This window comes from Leuciscus leuciscus (genome assembly GCF_965113295.1).
Source record: "Leuciscus leuciscus genome assembly, chromosome: 1".
In the NCBI taxonomy this organism is placed as follows: domain Eukaryota; kingdom Metazoa; phylum Chordata; class Actinopteri; order Cypriniformes; family Leuciscidae; genus Leuciscus; species Leuciscus leuciscus.
The window spans coordinates 37,597,702-37,607,527 of record NC_138725.1 but is presented as its reverse complement, the minus strand read 5'-3'; positions in this window follow the sequence as shown (position 1 = coordinate 37,607,527).

Here is a 9,826-nt window from a genome sequence, read left to right as displayed (position 1 = left end):
ATGTAGGATGGGATGACATTTCAATACACAATGAAAAGTGTCGGGTGGTTAAAATAAGCTTGGTGACTTCAGCTGAAAAGTCATTTCAGAGGTGGAGAAAGTTATTTCGTTCTGAATAACATTAATTGCTGAATAATTCATAACAAGACTAGAAGCGTGTAATTAAGTTGACATTAAATAATAACAGAAACCACTGGGACAGATGCAGGACTAAGCTTTTGTTTAATCGTAACTCAGGACAAAGACTGCATCATCATTTTTTCCCAATGGGAACTGATGAAGCTGTCACTAAAGTAGATTGTGCCGTCAGCTAACAAAGCTTGTGATTTAATGTCACGTCTCTGGGTTTGATGGTTACTCTGTCATTAAGTGCTTCCCAACAGGAAGACATGTTTGCTTTGCCGTTTATGCATATGTCGAGCACTATCTTGACATCTAATCAGATTCGCCTCTGAAAAATAAACTGAAGAGATATAGCTCAAAGACATGAAAAATTAAACGATGTCTGTTGCATCTGTCTGATACTGGTATCAATTTATTACACAAAACCCGAATGTGTCTGATCTTGTCGACGGCGTGCGCTTCGCCCCGGTGTTCACTAGCAGAGTGGTTTTGATCTAATATTCATCATAGCGGTTCAAATGAAGTTTGGTATGCTGTGAATTCTATTACAGAGGGAATTATCTACAAGATTTTTCATGGGCTTTTTTTTTTTTTCAATGAAAAACAAAATAACTTTTAGTTTTTAATGACAGACTAATGCTGTAGGTTCTCTGAGGCTTATTAATATATCTTTTGGACGTCTTCATGTAGGACTCTTGAAAACAAACATACAGGATCCATAAAATGTTGTAAGCTGTTTTTGTTTTCTAAAATAGGCTATGTGTGAATTCTGAAAGAAATGTGCTGGATTCAAAGTTATGTTAACATCAGGTCATCTATGGGCCAACGATATAGACTATGGCATAAATTACCACATAATATAATTATGATGTTTACAGTAATGTGCTTATGTTAATCTATGGGGCAAAGGTGAGGTATAAGCAGAAACACAGCTCTTATTTTTGTTAATTTTTTTTTTTTTTTTTTTTTTTACAGAATTCATTTAGACAGTAATTGTCGAATCTTGGTGGGTCTACTTTTCTGGGCAGTGTAACGTTTCTTTCTGGTATCCTTGCGCATTTACACGGTTTATATTTATTACATCGTCTTAAAAGAAAAAAAGTAGCATGTAGCTGATTTAATCACATTTATACACGCACATTAAAAACTGAATGTTTGTTCATCCCACTGTAAAGTCTTTCCTCTTGAACTTCCGCGTGCGCACACCAACGGAAGATAATGTTCTGTTTATGTTAAGCGAAATTGCGTTCAGTCAGTATAATCGTGGCGCGCTTTTAAATGTATAGTTATCATTTGATTGGGGGTCAACGTTTTTCATCAATCTGAAAAAAATTAATAAAAAATCGCTATTAAGGTGATTCCATTTTCTCTGTCGTTGAAGTTGTGGTGTTGAATGACTCTGATATTCTATTTTAGCTTGAGTGAAAATTTGGCAATAGCTTGCTCTTGGTGTGAATATGCCTTAATTGTCCTCCTCTCCATCACCTCCCAGGTTTGTAGTTCTTTTTTCTTCTTCAAAACTTATGTATTTCTCAGATACTTTCACAATGTTGTATTTACCTCACTGAGCTTTCCTGTCGAATTTCGCTAATTGTTCATTTCCTGCAGTTGTCTGGAGTCTGGACGCATTTTCTTCTTCCACCACCGGAGGCCGCAATTTCCTCATAAATTACACTCAATCTTTCCCACTCCTTGCCTTCATCTGAACGGAGAACCAATTATTGATGAACTAAAGACTCGATGAAGACGATTGCAAAGTCAGGCCATTGGCTATCTATTAATTAGATAAGCCACTTCTCAAAACCCCACTGGAGTGATAGTAGGACCTGAGACGTATTTTATTTTATTAACTGTGACATGTTTGAGACCAGAACAATCTTTCTTTGTAAACTAACCTCTTGTCATTAACAGGACAGATGTCCCTGTTGTCCAATAGAGAATTCATCGCTCCTGGTAAGTAAGTGTAACAGATGTTTGATTTACAATGACAATCCCACTGGACAAACCTCCGGTTTTAAATGAAGAAAAGCCGGTTCTGTGTCAGAAAATAGGCTCCACACTGTCCCTTTAAACCTGCTGGTCTCTCAAGAGGTATCAGGTCTGGTTTCAACATAACACTGATGCATCTAGTTAAAAATATTCATGTGTTTGCACCTACTGGTCCCGCCGCAGACATTCAGGCCGAGTCTGTGCGGTTGCTGTTCTTCCAGATTTTATGTTGTGTCTTTCTCCCTTCATTCAGGATGTGTTGTGTTGTGCTGTGATTATTATTTTTTTTTTTTTTCTTCAGGGGGGCACAACCCCATCATCTTAGTCTCTCGAGTGTTCTGCGTGTTGTTCATATAAAAGCTAATGCGTGTATCTTCCGCTGTGATGCGGCTCTTCTCTTAAGCAGGTGCGTTTTCTCAGCATCTCTCTTTACAGTAGGTATTTGTGGATGTGGGTTTGGCCCCTGAAGGGATCCTTTGCTAAATTCAGTTTCATGAAGCTCAGCTCTACTCTTCTCTGCTCAAATTTTGCTCTATCATCGCTCTTGAAACTTATGTTTTGTTTCAAGTATCAACTTTGTCTCAGCTATTTCTTTTAGGGGCTGTTTACAACACACCATTTTCACCTAAAAACGTAAAACTTTTTATGCGTTTTTGCCGTTCGTTTACACGACAACAGCGTTTTGAGTGCCTGAAAACGCAAACTTATGAAAACGAGTTTCAAAGTGCACGTTTTTGAGAACGGTCCCCTTGTAAACAACAAAAACGCGAATCTCTGAAGACAATGACGTCATGCACATGTTCAGTGTATAGTGTTTCATCGCCATCTAATGGCCTGGCGGCAGAACACAGGGTTTTTTGTTGTTTTTGCAGATCCGTTGTGTATGGGGATCGTTTTGACAATGGTGTCGTCTGCACGCGGAAAACTCAAAGGAAAAACTTCTCAGTTTTAAGCATATCGTTGTTGTGTAAACATACCCTTAGACTTTCTTCAATTAAAACAGACACAAATGAGTCGCTTGTTGTCATCCAGTAAGAGTATAGAGAAATAAAATAGATGTGGAGCTCCTCAGATCTCTTGTTGATGAGAAATGTTTGAGTTCATATTGAGATCTTGCGTTTTGATTGTAGACTTTGCTATTTTTTGACAACTAGGAGACACATGAGATTACTGGGGTCTTTTTGTCTCAGGAGAAACAAGCCTCACTAAAATCTTGGAGAAACAAACGAGACTTTGAATAGATGTCATTTATGATTTTTTTATTTCATTCTATTTTTCTGTCTTTCATTCTATCTCATTATTTTGTTCTGTCGTTTATTGTTCTGTCCATCATTCTAGTTGTTACTCAGTTTCCAGCTTCCAAATCAAATATGTTGCAGCTTTGGCGTCATGATATTTGAGCGCGAGATCCTATGGAACCAATGATGTTTGATTCTAATGACATCAAACCTGCGTAAATTTGATTTGAGAGCTCCATAATGATTTGCATGAATGATTTGATTTGAGAGTCTGTCTGTCTCGTTCTGTCCATCGTTCTTTCTAACTGTCGTTCTGTCTGTCGTTCTCATCCTATCATTCTTTCGTTCGTTTGTTCTGTCGTTTTATTGTTCTGTCCATCATTCTAGTTGTTATTGCTCAGTTTGCAGCTTGTTCTCTCTATCTGTAGTTCTGTCTATCATTTGTTCTATCTTTCTCTGTCATTCTTCTGTTCCATCCATCCAATCGCGAGATAGATCTTCGACCAATGACGTTTGATGCTAATGAACCATTAATCAAACCTGCGCAAATTCGATTAGAGAGCTCCATAATGATTTGCATGTATTTGAGGGTCAATAATAATTGAAGTTTCAACACCATCGGATGGCTTCAGAAGACTTGAAATATAGCATCATGACTGATGTGGAAAAGAGCTGTGTAAAGAAAGTTCAAAATACCATTTTGGAACAACATGAGGGTGAGTAAATAATGGCAGAATTTAAACTCCATTTAATTGTGTTTTAAGTTTTAATTAAAGCAATTTAATGTGTGGTTTCATTTGCTTTCAGAGTTGCACACACACTCAAGCAGGTAAAAGAGTCAGTGACCGACCCAATGGACTCCGTAGTGTGAGATGTGTTTCATATTTCTGGTGATTATAGAGATCTTCAAAACCTGTCAGACATTGTCTGCTCACCTCTGTTCTGTCTGTCTCTCTCTTTCTCAGTGGGAATTTGAGCGGGCATTGATGCGGACGCACTCGTGTGTGTGTGTGTGTGTGTGTGTGTGTGTGTGTGTGTGTGTGAGTGTGATTACACCGGAGATCATCGTCTAATTCCACAGCACTTCAGCTCACCTGGACAGGCCGGTAATTGCTGGTAGACTCCTAAAACTACCCGACCTGTCCGTCAGATACAGATCAGCGTCAAACTGGAGACACGTCACACTTCTGCTCGCTGGAATCTCATGTTTCGTTCCTGAGAAAAGACAGACTCATCACAGAAGAGCGAGCGAAACCAATGCAGGCAGGTCTTTGATAGCTTAGCAACTACGTGAATATGGCCTTCTCGGAGGTTTAAAGGTGTCGGACCATAGACTGTAAAAAAAGATGGACGACGGCCCTTCACTCTCTTCCATTGGTGAAAAGTGAAGCCGCCAAAGTCCTAATATGGCGCGGACATCTTGCACAGATTTGGGACCCGATTCTGCTCAATAGTCAAGTCAAGTCACCTTCATTTATATAGTGCTTTTAACAATATAGATAGTTTCAAAGCAGCTTTACATTGACTACGTTTACATGCAGCCAATATCCCGTTCAAAACCGGGATATTAGCAATAACCCGGTCGCGCACGGCCATGTAAACACAGGCAAAAACCCGGATATTATACCTGGGGTACCCCCTTTCTAACCCGAATATTTGGTCATGTAAACGCGTATCGGCATATCCTCATCAAAAGGGACATTGATTTGTGTTCTGCGCATGTTCTATTCGCAAGGAATCTTGGTCTTTTGAGTAGGGACGGCGCATACAGAAACCCGCGTGCAGTATACCGGAAGTAAACAAGAAGTAGAGGTAAACATGGCGAGACGCAGCACAGCACCACACTTTTGGAGCGAGGAGGAAAGCGCAAACAAAGGCGATCGCTATCTGCCCCGAACTATTCATTATCCGCGTGCTGCTGCTGTTGTTGTTGTCTTTGGATACAGGAAAAAGAATCGGAAATGACGCATATTGCGTCTTAAGGAAGTCCGTACGTCCAGACGCTAACCGTGCGTCGCCGTTTACATCGGGATATTGTAAATTCCATGTATACAGGAGTAACTCTCTCTGCTCACGCATGTAAACGCGTTATTCCGAATGTTTCAGAAACCCAAATAGTGACTCTAACCCGACCATAACCCGGATATTGGCTGCATGTAAACGTAGTCATTGATAATAGGAAATTAAAGTAACACAGATTGTTTTGGCTTTACAGAAGCTCTAGAATAAAGTTATTGTCCAGCTAAAGTTAGTTTGGATTGATTCACTTCTGTTTGCAAAGATCATTAGTTATTATCTTAAGGGCCGCTAACACGACACCGTTCTAACAGAAAACCCTTAATGCGCTCCGGCCCGCTCATTTGCACAACAACAGTGCCAACAGTGAGAACGCAAACCTTGAAATAGGTTCCAAGATGCAAGTGTTGAAATTTTTTGAAAAACTTTTGTGAAAAAGTAGTGAACGTGAAGTAGAGCCGCGTTATCAAGGTCCCGCACACACTCCGCAGAAACGGTTAGTGCAAAGTTTACTGTGTGAAATAAAAAGTCATGGACATGTAGAAATTAAAGCTGAAGCTCCAATCTTCTCCCGAAAATCCCCCCCAAAAAAGTATGTTGGTGCCTCAGTGACTTCGTTTAGAGAAGCTGTCAATCATGACGTCACATTCCCGTTTTTATAGCATGAAATAATGAACTAAGACCAAACTTATTTCAGAAAACCAGCACTTAAATCAGCATAATAAAAACTACCTTAAATGTCAGAAAACATTTATTTGAAGTGTAATTTGTTTGTTTTGTTTCCATCGCGTCCATTATTCATGGGGAGGTGGGGTTTATGATACTGGGAGCAGTATAGAGCGCGATCGAGACGCTTTTGCCTTCACTTTTCAGCATTTGTGCGGCACGCTTGTGTCCGTCTGGTGCGTGCGCTGCGTTACGGGCGGCATGGCGGAGGACATTAGTATTCGGGATGGTTGTGCGGGTCGCTCCCTTGTTCCCGCAGCAGGCAGGTTTGTATTAGCAGCCTGTCGAGAAGCAAACCTCATCTCTGGGGAGCGAGGCGAGAGCAGACGCCCTGCTGGAGCTGCATGTGAAATCGGCCTCGTTCTGCTCCGGATCACAGCGCTCGGATCTGCTCGACGTCTCAGTGCAGGAATGACCTGCAACTGCAGACAGAGAGAGAGATAGCAGAGAGAGAGTTTAGGATGTGCTTGATGTTTCGGTACTGAAGACACTGCACTGAGACTCAGAGCTTCTGACTCAAAACACTCTAAACTGAACGCAAAAGCATTTATCTACCATCTCATGTGTTGCATCTATCTATCTATCTATCTATCTATCTATCTATCTATCTATCTATCTATCTATCTATCTATCTATCCATCTATCCATCTATCCATCTATCCATCCATCTTTATATCCATCTATCTATATATATATACATCTATCTATATATCCATCTATATCTATATATCAATCTATATATATTCATCTATCTATCCATCTATCTATCCATCTATCTATATCCATCCATCTATCTATCTATCAATCTATCTATATATCCATCTATCTACCATCTATTTTTTATCCATCCATCTATCTATATATCCATCTATATCTATATATCAATCTATCTATTCATCTATCTATATATCCATCTATATCTATTATATCAATCTATTCATCTATCCATCTATCTATCTATCTATATATCCATCTATTTACCATCTATTTTTTATCCATCCATCTATCTATATATCCATCTGTCTATATATCCATCCGTCTATATATCCATCTATCTATATATCCATCCGTCTATATATCCATCTATCTATATATCCATCCATCTATCTATATAGCCATCTGTCTATATATCCATCTGTCTATATATCCATCTATCTATATATCCATCTATCCATCCGTCTCTATATCCATATCCATCTATTTATCCATTGTTCTCTCCTTCGTTCTCTCTAGCCGTCGATCTGTCTATCGTTCTCACCCTATCATTCCTCCGTTCGGTTGTTCTGTTTATTCTATCCATTGTTTTCTCTATCTGTAGTTCTGTCTGTTGTCTTTCTGTCGTTCTGTTTATTGTTTCTCGCTCAATCATTCTTTTGTTCTGTCGTTCCATCCATCCGTCAATTTATACATCCATCCACCCATTGTCCTGTCTGTTGTTCTCTCTATTGGTTCTATTTATCTTTCTTTCATTCAGTCTTTCTTTTATGTCATTCTATTGTTCTGTCTATCATTCTCTCATTCTATCTATCATTGTTTTGTTTTGTTTATCATTCTCTCATTCTGTCTATCATTATCTCATTATATCATTTTGTTCTGTTCTATTGTTCTGTCTATATTCTCTCATTCTATCTATCATGTTGATTATATGTCCTATTGTTGTCTATCATTCTCTCAATCATTATTTTGTTCTGTCTATCATTCTCTCATTCTGTCTATCCTTATTTCATTCTGTCATTCAATTGTTCTGTCTCATGCTATCTATCATTTTGTTCTGTCTATCATTCTCTCATTCTGTCTATCCTTATTTCATTCTGTCATTCAATTGTTCTGTCTCATTCTATCTATCATTTTGTTCTGTTGTTCTGTCTATCATTCTCATTCAATCTATCATTTAGTTTCATCGTTGTCTATATTCTCTCATTCTATCATTATTTCATTTTGTCGTTCTGTCTATCATTCTCTCATTTGATCTATCATTTTGTTCTATTGTTCTGTCTATCATTCTCTCATTCTATCTATCATTTTTGTCATTATGTCTATCATTCTCATCTACACTCACCTAAAGGATTATTAGGAACACCTGTTCAATTTCTCATTAATGCAATTATCTAATCAACCAATCACATGGCAGTTGATTCAATGCATTTAGGGGTGTGGTCCTGGTCAAGACAATCTCCTGAACTCCAAACTGAATGTCAGAATGGAAAGAAAGGTGATTTAAGCAATTTTGAGCGTGGCATGGTTGTTGGTGCCAGACGGGCCGGTCTGAGTATTTCACAATCTGCTCAGTTACTGGGATTTTCACGCACAACCATTTCTAGGGTTTACAAAGAATGGTGTGAAAAGGGAAAAACATCCAGTATGCGGCAGTCCTGTGGGCGAAAATGCCTTGTTGATGCTAGAGGTCAGAGGAGAATGGGCCGACTGATTCAAGCTGATAGAAGAGCAACTTTGACTGAAATAACCACTCGTTACAACCGAGGTATGCAGCAAAGCATTTGTGAAGCCACAACACGCACAACCTTGAGGCGGATGGGCTACAACAGCAGAAGACCCCACCGGGTACCACTCATCTCCACTACAAATAGGAAAAAGAGGCTACAATTCGCACGAGCTCACCAAAATTGGACAGTTGAAGACTGGAAAAATGTTGCCTGGTCTGATGAGTCTCGATTTCTGTTGAGACATTCAGATGGTAGAGTCAGAATTTGGCGTAAACAGAATGAGAACATGGATCCATCATGCCTTGTTACCACTGTGCAGGCTGGTGGTGGTGGTGTAATGGTGTGGGGGATGTTTTCTTGGCACACTTTAGGCCCCTTAGTGCCAATTGGGCATCGTTTAAATGCCACGGCCTACCTGAGCATTGTTTCTGACCATGTCCATCCCTTTATGACCACCATGTACCCACCCTCTGATGGCTACTTCCAGCAGGATAATGCACCATGTCACAAAGCTCGAATCATTTCAAATTGGTTTCTTGAACATGACAATGAGTTCACTGTACTAAAATGGCCCGCACAGTCACCAGATCTCAACCCAATAGAGCATCTTTGGGATGTGGTGGAACGGGAGCTTCGTGCCCTGGATGTGCATCCCACAAATCTCCATCAACTGCAAGATGCTATCCTATCAATATGGGCCAACATTTCTAAAGAATGCTTTCAGCACCTGGTTGAATCAATGCCACGTAGAATTAAGGCAGTTCTGAAGGCGAAAGGGGGTCAAACACAGTATTAGTATGGAGTTGGGGATATTTTGGGGATATTTAATTTTATTTTATCAATCAATAAATTCCACTTGAAACAAACCTTGTTGTATTATTTTAATTTAATACTGTGAAGCTGCTTTGATACAATCTGTATTGTGAAAAGCGCTATACAAATATACTTGACTTGACTTGACTTGTTCCTAATAATCCTTTAGGTGAGTGTATCTATCATTATTTAATTTTGTTGTCTATCATTCTCATTCTATCTATCATTTAATTTTGTCATTGTCTATATTCTCTGATTTGATTATCATCATTTCATTGTCGTTCTATTTTTCTCTCATTCTGTATCATTATTTCATTTTGTCGTTCTGTCTATCATTCTCTCATTCTTTTTATCATTTTCGTTTTGTCGTTCTGTCTATCATTCTCTCATTCTATCTATTATTTTGTTCTGTCGTTCTATTGTTTTGTCTATCATTCTCTCATTCTATCTCTCATTATTTCATTCTGTTGTTCTATT